This window comes from Balaenoptera physalus (assembly GCF_965194825.1).
Source record: "Balaenoptera physalus genome assembly, chromosome: 14".
Classification (NCBI taxonomy): Eukaryota; Metazoa; Chordata; class Mammalia; order Artiodactyla; family Balaenopteridae; genus Balaenoptera; species Balaenoptera physalus.
The window spans coordinates 58,477,537-58,488,965 of record NC_138893.1 but is presented as its reverse complement, the minus strand read 5'-3'; positions in this window follow the sequence as shown (position 1 = coordinate 58,488,965).

Below are 11,429 nucleotides of genomic sequence, written 5' to 3'. Positions count from 1 at the left end.
AAGATCAAGGCACCAGCAGAGAGCATGCCTTCTGGTTCATAGATGGCCATCTTTTCACTGTGTCCCCACATGGCAGAACAGAGCTCTGCCATGGGAGCTCTCTGGGGGGGGTCTCTTTTATAAGGGCACTAATCCCATTCACCAAGGCCCCACCCTCATAGCCTAATCACCCCTCAAAGCCCCACCTCCAAAAACTATCATATTGAGATTTAGGGCTCCACATATGAATTTTAGGGAGACACAGACATTCAATCTAGAGCACTACCCATCCCACTTGGCATACTCCTCTCAATTTAAATGTTCAGGCTTTCACAAAAACAAGGAAAAGAGTGTCACCTCAAGCAGCTTCTGAAGTACAGTCCTACAAACACCCTGGAGGACAGGAACACCAAGGAACAAACACTGGTTAAGAGCTCCATGTATCTCTCTGCCACACCAGTCAGGAGAAATCTCCCTCTGTCCTGCTGTTCTGAGATCTCATTGGTGTCAGGACTGGGCAGTGGGGTTAGGGGGTAGGCTCTTGGTGGTAGGACAGTGAGATACACCCAAGACTGCAGAGCCTTGACCATTTGAACTGCTTACTTAGATTTGGATCACATGTTGCCTCATGGCGATTCTGTTATTGTCTTGCAACCCCGTTTAGTTCTTGAATTCTCATTTCCCTTATTACAGTTATATATCCTACCTTGCCAACTACACTCTAATTCTTCTAAGAGCAGGGATCTGGATATATACCTCCTTATATGACACACAAAACTCTACAGGTGCTTGATAAACACCAATCAAATAAAACTGTGACTTTTTACACTTTAGACAAACCCCCTCTCTTTCCAAAGTAAGATCCTGATTATTTTAGTATTTCTTCTCTTATATGTGGTTCCGCCAATCTTGAATAATGATAGTTACTAATCTCCAAATAGTCTCCCTTACATGCAAAGAAAAATGTTTCAGCTACAGAAGAGTCATGTTTTTAGAGACACAGGTATTTTTTTATGAAATACTTTGTATTTAAATTCCAAAATTAGGCTGATGAGACAGAGCATCTTCTTGGCCATCTAAGATGAGACAGTGTACTCAGGGATCAGCCTAAGCATGTGGTTCTCAAAGTCCCTGGTGTCCCTGAGACTCTCCCAGAGGATCAGCAAAGCAAAAACTATTTTCATAATAATACTGAGAAATTATTTGCATTTGTTACTGTGCTGGATTGGCACTGATGGTGCAAAAGCAATGGTGGGTAAAACTGCCACCACCTTAGCTCTGGTGGTCATTGTGTTCTTCACCACCATGCACTCCTGGTTAAAAAAAAAAAAAAGCCAATTTCACTTAAGAATGTCCTTGATAATGCAGTAAAAATTATTAATTGTATTAAGTTTTAATCCTTGAGAACACTAACTTGTGCAGCAAAATGAAAACTACATAACTTCTGCTGCGTTATAAATATGAAGGTTGTCTTGAGGAAAAGCACTCAGGCATTCAAATTATGAGCTACACTTGGCGCTTTTTCATGGAATACCAGTTTTACTTGAAGGATGCGTGACCAAATATGGCTACAGTATCTGGCAGATACTTTCTCCAAAATGAATGAAGCAAGCCTGTCACTTCAAAGAAATAAAACTGACGGTATTTGTTGCCAATGATAAAATTGGCATTTTCAAGCAAAAATTAGAATTTTGGAAAACATATATCCTTTACCAAGAACTGGAAAACTTTTCGATGCCTAAAGCCTTTTCTGATGAGATCTGTGGCGATATTAACAAATGTGGGTGTTTATATTGTAGAATAAAATATCAACATTTGGAGGATCTACAGAACTCAGTCAATCAATAATTTCTAAATAAATAATCCACTATGTTACACAAATTATGCATGGATTTAAAGTTTTTAAAAAATTCAAAGTGTAAGGTAAACCAATGGATTTTAATATAACAGAATATCATAAGATAGTTAGTATGGTTTCAGATTCCACATTACAACTAACCTCTAAAAAACCACCACTTGGTGAGTTTTAGTGTAGTATCAAAGAAGAATACCCACAATTACCTAAAAAAGGCTATGAAAATATACTCCTATTCTAAATATACTACTGTGTGAGGCCACATTTTCTTCATCTACTTCAATCAAAACAGCATTGCAACAATTGAATACAGAAGCAAATATAATCTACCACTCTTTTCTCCTAAGTCATATATTAAAGAGATTTCTAAAAATGAAAAAACAATTCCATTCTTCTCACTAATTTTTTAATTTGGAAAAAATAGTTAATTAAAATTTTTTATTTATATTAACATGTAATGGATTTATTGTAATTTTAAAATAAACTAATAAATAGCTCTTTGGAGTCCTCAATAAATTTTAATTTCTTGGTCCTGGGACCCAAATTTTTGAGAACCACTGGTCTAGGATAACTCAACTTGTAGGTCTTCTTTGATCATAACTTACCAGCAGGGCATAACTTCTTTAACGTATACACCCAACATCTTTAAAGTATAAACCAGATTATTTTTTATCCATGTGTCTGATCTGACCCTGGCCTACACTGAGGCTCCTGAGTGGTGTTTATGGTGGCATTTATGATGGCTCACAGGCATGATTGAAGAACGTCTTCAATCCATTTCTCAGAGGTGCTTAGAGTTACTTGAAAATTTGGAGGTCTTGCCTTTCCAGGTCATTCATAAAGGTATTGAGTAGAATATCCCTCTATACTTATTACCTTTGAAAGGCACCCATTTAGCTTTATATGTTTTCTGTCTCAAAGACATCTGCCTTTGACTAAACGTTGCCCTCAGTTTCATGAAATCTTAACATCAGGATTGTCTGTGGTGTGCAATCTAGTGAAAGGCTGATCATTGTCGATATAGACCACATCCATGGAGACCCCATTCTCAGTAGACATATGTGACCCCTCTGGGGGTTCCTAGGGCATTTTTCAGGCATGATTTCTCCTTATAAAACAATTTCCCCAGAGAGTTTATGCTTGATTCAGTATTCCTTGATCTCCTAGCTTGAGTGATTTATTTCACAGTCCTAGTCACTCAGAGATGGCTCATATGAAAATGGTGTTCCTCGTTCTACATGCTCCTTGAACTTCTGACTAATTTTTGATGTGAATTTGATCTGATAGAAGTTATATGCTTTCCTGTTTCTGTCATTTGTGGAATGTCTCCCTTCTCCTGTGAAACTCTTTACCTCTCTCTAGTGATTTCGTTTACTGCTCTAGTGAACAGCGTAGGATTTTTCCTCCAACATCTAATTTGTACAATTGGTGACATTCATTTCTTAAGAAGGTATTTTTAAATTCTTTGTATTATTTAAGAAATGAACTACAGGTATTTATTTCAATCTAACAATTTAATCTTATTTCCTTTTTAAAATTAAGCAACTTAATGGATTTTTTCCTTCCTTTTCCTCTCCCTCTAGAACCTGAATTCAATCATGTTGTCACTGTTATGTAACAGTTCACCCACAGCTACTTCCTGTAGCTGTTCCTAATCACCACTCAGGACAGAATACAATATGTTTCTTTCCTGTGGATTTAAAGACTAACTTTTTAAAGAAAGAATCTGTATTATCCCAAACTCTTTATTTCTTTATCTGGTCCTGATTCAGGAAGAATTGCTACAATTTGTATAAATCCTTCTTTGAGGCTAGGTCCCTGGCTATATCATTTGGTCTAATTTTGTAGCTTCCCTTCTTATTACAAAATACCAGCTCATGCTCATCATTCGATCCAATAAATGTGTGTTGAACACACACTGGAATAAGTGCTATGGGGACACAAATATCAAAGACGATATAAAAGCCTAGGCACACCATGGTCTCTGACCTTCCAAGAGTCCATTCTAATGGGGGAGACCAAGGCTGACATGAGCAACTCCAGTCGGCACTTACAAAGTGCTTTGGGAGCACAAAGGAGGGCGACAGGAACTGTGGTGCCATTGCTGCATTACTGCAAGCGACTGCCTTCAAGGTCTCTATTAACCTCTTATGTAGACCTTGCTTCCCTGAACTATACCGGTCTTCGCATCTAAGAGGCTCAGGTGATAAGTACAAGGGCATTTGTGTCTATCCACCTCAAGAGGCCATATTTGACACCCTGTACTTCCCCATGTACACCCTTCCGGTGGGTTCTTTGGCTGTTGTCATTCCGCACTGCTTCTTCTAACGCATGCCCAGAAGCCCACTGTACCCCAACACTGCGACCATGCCTTCCAGTGCCTTTGGTGCTGGGCTCTACTGCCCTTACTGCAATCACTGAAGGAGTTCTAGAAGCTGGAAAAATATTTTAATCCAGTCTTTGAGGTCTGACAAAGTAGTCAATTACAGTTATTGGGTTAGCCAAAAAGTGCCTTCGGTTTTTAAGTAAAAATAAAAGACACATTTTTCATTTTCACCAAGAACTTTATTGAACAACGTATTGACCCTTTTGTTCCACTACCTTCTGCCATTTTTCAGGCAACTTCATAATTCCATCTTCCCAAAACTTTTTATCTTTTTGAGCAAAGAACTGTTCCAGGTGCCTTTTACAGTCTTCCAGGGAATTGAAATTTTTTTCCATTAAGAGAATTTTATAAAAACCGAAATAAATGGAAATCCGAAGGTGCAGTGTCTGGTGAATATGGTGGATGAATCACAACTTCCCAGCCAAGCTGTAACAGTTTTTGCCTGGTCTTCAAAGAAACATGCGGTCTTGCATTATTCTGATGGAAGATTATGCATTTTCTGTTGACTAATTCTGGATGCTTTTTGTCGAGTGTTGCTTTCAGTTGGTCTAGTATCAAAGAAGAATACCCAGTATTGATGGAGTACTTGTTGGCATTAATTGTTTGGTTTTCCGGAAGGACCTCATAATAGAGGACCCCCTTCCAATCTCACCATATACACAACATCACTTTCTTTGTTGAAGACCAGCCCTTGGTGTGGTTGATGGTGGCTCATTTCACTTACCCCACAATCTCTTCCATTCCACATTATTATACAGTATCCACTTTTCATCGCCCGTTACAATTTGTTTTAAAAATGGAACGTTTTCATTACGTTTAAGAAGAGAATCCCATGCGGAAATATGGTCAAGAAGGGATTTTTCACTTAATTTATGTGGAACCCAAACATCAAAGCAATTAACATAACCAAGCTGGTGCAAATGATTTTCAACGCTTGATTTGGATATTTTGAGTATGTCAGCTCTCTCCTGCGTGGTATAACGTTGATTGTTCTCAGTGAATGTCTTGATTTGATTGCTATCAACTTCAACTGGTCTACACGACCCTGGAGCATCATCCAGCGAGAAATCTCCAGCACGAAACTTTGCAAACCCCTTTTCACACGGTCGATCAATCACAGCACCTTCTCCATACACTGCACAAATCTTTTTTTTCTGCATTTCAGTTGCATTTTTACCTTTCTTGAAATAATAAAGCATAATATGCTGAAAATGTTGCTTTTTTTCTTCCATCTTCAATATTAAAATGGCTACACAAAAATTCACCAATTTTGATATCTTTTTTTAAATGCACACTGATACGACAGCTGTCACAACCTAACAAAATTGTTTTGAATGAAGTTAAAGACAACTAAGTGCTACTAGAGCCATCTTATGGAAAAAAACGAATGAAACTTTTGGCCAACCCAATATTTTTAAGTGCTTATAATGGCCTCTTTTGCTTAGCCCTCAGGAGAGGGACTTGGTGAAAGTTCTGCAGAGTGGGGATGGAGGTGGGAGAGATGACCTAAGAGTCATCATCATATGCATTGAGCACTCATAAGTATATATTTTTCTCCTCACAGTAAATGCTCTGCCTTCCTAGAGGCATACTGATCCCAGAGGTTGGGAAATTTTATCTCCTCTCTGTTGAGCTATACTACCTAGGGATCCTAGAATCTGATTATCAGCTTCAAAGTCCCTTCAAGATTTATCCCAGGAATCAAGTCTCCCATGCAAATAGGAGTCTTGATGGAGATGGCTTGACTATTTCCACGTGATGTGGGTGGACTAGTTATATGTTTCTAAGATCCGTGAGGGCAGGGACAGTGTATGTTTTGCTCATCACTGTAATTCTAATGCCTGGCACATAGTAGGTACTCAATAAATATTTTTGCCTAGAAAACCTGATAGAGTGACCAACTGTCCTGGTTTGCCTTGGACTGAGAGGCTTCTGAGGACATGGAACTTTCAGTGCTAAAACCAGGACAGTCCTGAGCAAACTGGGACAGTTGGTCACCCTACTTATCAATAAACCCAAATGGGTGAAAGAATGAGTGTCCACATGTATTGAAAAATTCAGTTTAGTCTACTTCGTCCCTGTGATTTTTGTTTACTATTCACACAAAACACTTCACTTGTGGTCACCAAATATGTGGAGGTTTTCCCCCACACCAAACAATTCTCTTTGATACCAGGTGGATGTCCTACAATTTAACTCAATTCTGACAGTATGAATCCCATAGGTTAAGGGCTCAGATCCCATAGGTTAAGGGCTCAGTCCCACAAGACTGCCCACCCCCCCCCCAAAACCCCCCACACTTCAGAGGCCAGTCAAAAGTCAGGTTATCACCTGTGCTTCTGACCAACCGGCTATAGATCAGAGGTTTCAATGATGCTCTCTTTGGGTTTGATTAAGTTGCTAGAGTGGCTCACGGAACTCAGGAAACACTTACTCATATTTATTAAAGGATATGTTAAAGGATACAGATGAACAGCCAGATGAAGAGATACACAGGGTGAGGTCTGGGGGGATCCTGATCACAGGAGCTTTTGTCCTCATGGAGGTGGGATGCATCACCCTCCCAATGTGGATGCATTCACCTACCTGGAAGCTTCCCAAACCCCATACTATTGGGATTTTATGGAGGCTTCCTCATGTAAGCATGATCAATTATTAATTCCATTTCCAGCCCCTCTTTCTTCTCTGGAGAATGAGGAGTGGAGCTGACAATTCCAAGCTTCTAATCATAGCTTGGTCTTTCTGGTGACCAGCCCCCATCCAGGAGCCCACCCAGAGTCACGCCATTAGAATAAAAGATGTTCCTAATGTTCTAATTACTAAAGGAATTCCAAAGGTTTTAGAAACTCTGTGCCAGGAACTGGGGGCAGAAACCAATACATATTTTCTATTGTCTCCCACCATGGTTAACCAAGGAATAAGCTGTTGCATTTAGGATTAAAAAAGAAAGTGAAAATTTTCATTGAGTTTGTTTTTGTAGGTTATTAACCAAATCAAGCTAACTTAATGAAACAGTGCCTCTCCATAATACAAATTATACAGTGATATTTTAGAATCTATAACAACATTAAAACCACCAAGAGTTTGCAGAACTTATAAATATAAGATTCTCCCTACACTATGCCAACACAATCTAACAGCATCCCAAAGTGAGAAACCATAAAAGAATTTTCTTCATTAAATTGCAAGTCACTGCAATGTCTTCTCTCCCAAAAGTAATCTGAAAAAAATCAAAGGCCCTGTTGCTCTGGAAATGAAATAATAGTGAAAGAATACTCGTCTAATAAAACAACTACTTCTGGTGAGAAATATAAGTAATGAATTTGTATTACATTCAAGACTCGACAATTAATTTTTCTAAGATACCCAGAACAGCCACACAGATTTTCTATTTCAAATTAATATTTATTACATTCAAAATGTGGGGGAGGGGACAACAGCATAGCTTATTTAATAAGTAAATAATATCATTTACCACAAAGTGTCCTGTAATTTTCCATGATTTACCCAGCCACAAACACAAATTCCCTCAGCATTCCTATATATTGATAACTTTTCACTTCCAACTGAAATCTTAGTCTCACATGTGGCTTCTGCCTCATTCTTCCTCTATGTCAGACAAGTCTTAAGAGTCTGCCTTTATGATACTTTTCTAATTCTTTTCTTCTGCCCAAGTTGATCCTAGGTCTAACATAATGAGAATAGAAATAGAAAGTGGATCAATTTATAGTATTTTTAGGTTTGTTAGCCAAGCAGTGATGAAAAAAAAAAAGAAAGAAAGAAAGAAAGAAAATACCATGTACTGCGTACCTACAATGTGCCAATAAATAAGTTTATTTAATCCTTAAAATAACTCTGCAAGGGGGGTATTGTTATCCCCCTTGACTTATGAGGAAACTGAGGCTCAGAAAGTTTGAATATACTGAATGAGGCCATTCAGCTACCAAGCTGTAGAATTCAGATTCAATTCCAGTCAGTCTATCTCTAAAGGCTATGCTCTCCCACTGTATCTTATCTGGGTGAACATACCCAGGTGGCTTGGTAGTCTGTGATAAATGAATAATTTGGACCCACATAATTAGAAAGTGAATTTTCCTGGTTTTAACTAATAAGAAATGTAAGAAAATTACCTTGTATAAATGTGTAATCCTACTTTTAGATTTTATTATGGGCATGATTTTATAACTTCCTATTTTGATTAAGGTCAATTAATAAGCTGCCTATATAATAAATTTTGCTTGCCCCTCTCCCCAAATAATAAAACTCACCACTTTGTAGATAAACCTGCTCTCTTATTTTAGCTTCAGTGTGTATTAGTAGATTAAATTGGGATTTTATATTATCTCAGAAGTTCATCTAATTTAGGATATCTCATTTTGGACCAAATTATCTGATACATGATGCAATGGATCACCCATAAAGCCACCATTGCTAAATAATGTTTCTTTCATTCAAAAAATATTTAGCCCCAAATGCTTAGCTTTATTAAAACTTACTTTACCCTGTTATATTATATTCTTTGTTAGATTATTTTAAAATACTAATTTTATTTACTTTAAATTATTTTTAGGTTATGAAATCTAAAATATATGTCATTATCACAAATTAAACAATTCAGATGTGTATAAAGAGAAATGTTATAGAAGAGATGAGGTTAGAGAAACAGGCAGAGGTCAGTTTATGTTGGTCCTGTGGGTCAGATAAAGGAGTTTGGATTTGACTCATATTCGGTAGGAAGCCAATGGAAGATTTTAAGCAGGAGAATAACATGATCTGATTTATGTTTTAAGAAAAACACTCTGGGCTTCCCTGGTGGTGCAGTGGTTAAGAATCCACCTGCCAATGCAGGGGACATGGGTTCGATTCCTGGTCCGGGAAGATCCCACATGCCGCGGAACAACTAAGCCCCTGAGCCACAACTACTGAACCTGTGCTCTAGAGCCCATGAGCCACAACTACTGAGCCCATGTGCTGCAACTACTGAAGCCCATGTGCCTAGAGCCAGTGCTCTGCAGCAAAAGAAGCCACCACAATGAGAAGCCCGTGCACCACAATAAAGAGTAGCCCCCGCTCGCCGCAACTAGAGAAAGCCCACACAGCAACGAAGACCCAACGCAGCCAAAAATGAAAAAAAGAAAAGAAAAGCACTCTGGTTGCCATATGAAGGGTGGATCACAAAGGAGGGCAAGAGTGGGATCCAGAAGGCCAGTTGAGATGTGTGCTCAATGTTAGGGAAAAGACAGTGGTAACTGAAAATGATGGGGAAACAGTGGAAACAGACAGAAAGGATCATGTTTGGTACCTTATTCGTGGGTTGAATTGAAGGTTGGGCTGGCTAGAGAAAGCAAAGTGTCAAAGATAGCTACTAGGTTTGAAGACTGAGCTATGGATGGCAGCGTTTTCTGAAACAAAGAATAAGAGAGAAGCAGGATGCTTCCCTTGTTGCAAGATTTATATGTGTGCATGCTTGGGGGATGGAGTGGCTCCTAGAATTTAATCCTACTCTACTGCTCACATACATTTTGTAGTCTTTCAATTGTGGCCAGTAGACTCTAGGTTGGTCCCCATGATCCCAACTTGCTGGTGCTCATGCTTTGTGTCATCCTCTCCCCTTGAGTATTGATACCCATGATTTGCTTCTAACCATTGGAAAGTAGCAAATGTGACAGAATGTACATGAACACATATTCATGGCTCCATTACATAACATTGTAACCCATTTTTTTCTAGGAAACTCTCTCTCTGGTTGGCTTTGGAGAAGCAAGCTATTTATTATGAGCTAGCCTATGAAGAGAGCCAAATGGCAGCAACTAAGGGCAGTCTATGATTAAGAGCCAGCAAGAAACGGAGGCCCTTAGTGCAACAATCTGAAATGAATTAAATGCTGCCAATAACTACATGAGTTTGGAATCAGATCCTTCCCCAGTCGAGCCTCAGATAAGACAGCAGCCCCAGTCAACACCTTGACTGTGGCTTTTTGATACCCTAAGGCAGCTAAGCTGAGCTCAGATTACTGATCCACAGAAACTGTGACATAATAAATGTGTCATTTTAAGTATATTTGAGGTAATATTGCTAAGTAGAAATAGATAAGTAATACACCAATTTTCTTAAAAAAAAATATAGTCGTAACAGGATTCAGATTTCTCCCATATATAAATTCCCATTCCTGTTTTGAAAATTTTGCTTTTTATAAGTATATAATATTTATAAATGTGTAAGTCTATATACTCTTTCCAATAACATACATATAAAAGTATTGCAAATATCTGTCAATTTAACACTTATAGAATTATAAGCTACAAGGAAACTTGGATAGGTGAAGCAACGTGCCCAAGTTCCTACAGCTAGTTAGTGACAAATCCAAGAACAAAACTTACCACACTGAAATGTGATTTTCACATTCACATAACATATAGGAAAGTCTTGACAATCTTCCACTTTTAAAGTGTATACTATCAAAACCTTTCGAGAACTCCCAAAAGGCAAAAATTTTCTCACCTAGAAAGTATACTGCCACATGTGAACTTTAACATTATGAAACTCATCAAAGCTGAATCAAATGGCGTTTATTGTATTTGACTCCTTCCTTCACTCTAAATTTTTTAATAAGAAAGGAGAAAATGGTTTTTAGCTTTTATATTTTACTCAGGATCTTATTAAATACACATGCAGCCATAAGAGATGCTGAAAAAAAAGGAAAGCACAGCCTCTGCTCTCAAAAAGCTGCTAGTTTGAAGTGGCACAGATAGATGTCTTGGCTTAATATAAGGCTGTCTTAAAATGTTTCATTTGGCCCTGATAAGAAAGCATAAATGATAATGCATGCAAAGTGCCTGGCACAGAGTAAATGTACCCATTACTGTTATTACCAAATGGAAGGGACAAGGGAGGTGCCCAGGGACAGTATGTACCAAATTCTAAGCAAGTGATGAACCAAACCTCACCACCCTATTACTTCATAATTACCCATAATTTAACTTTCAACAGTTTGTCATCCTATTTGATAAAGACCTTGACGAAAAGAAAAGAACGTTCAGCAGCAGTAACTGGAAATGATTCATCAAAGGGAACAATTGCCCAACCCTTGCCAGGTGGAGAAAGTAGCAGAAAGTTGCACCAAAACAAACAAATACTTTTGGGCCGACGCTAGAAGCCTGAGTAATATTTATAGGCAAACTGCAGGGTTTAGCAGGCAAAACCTGATAG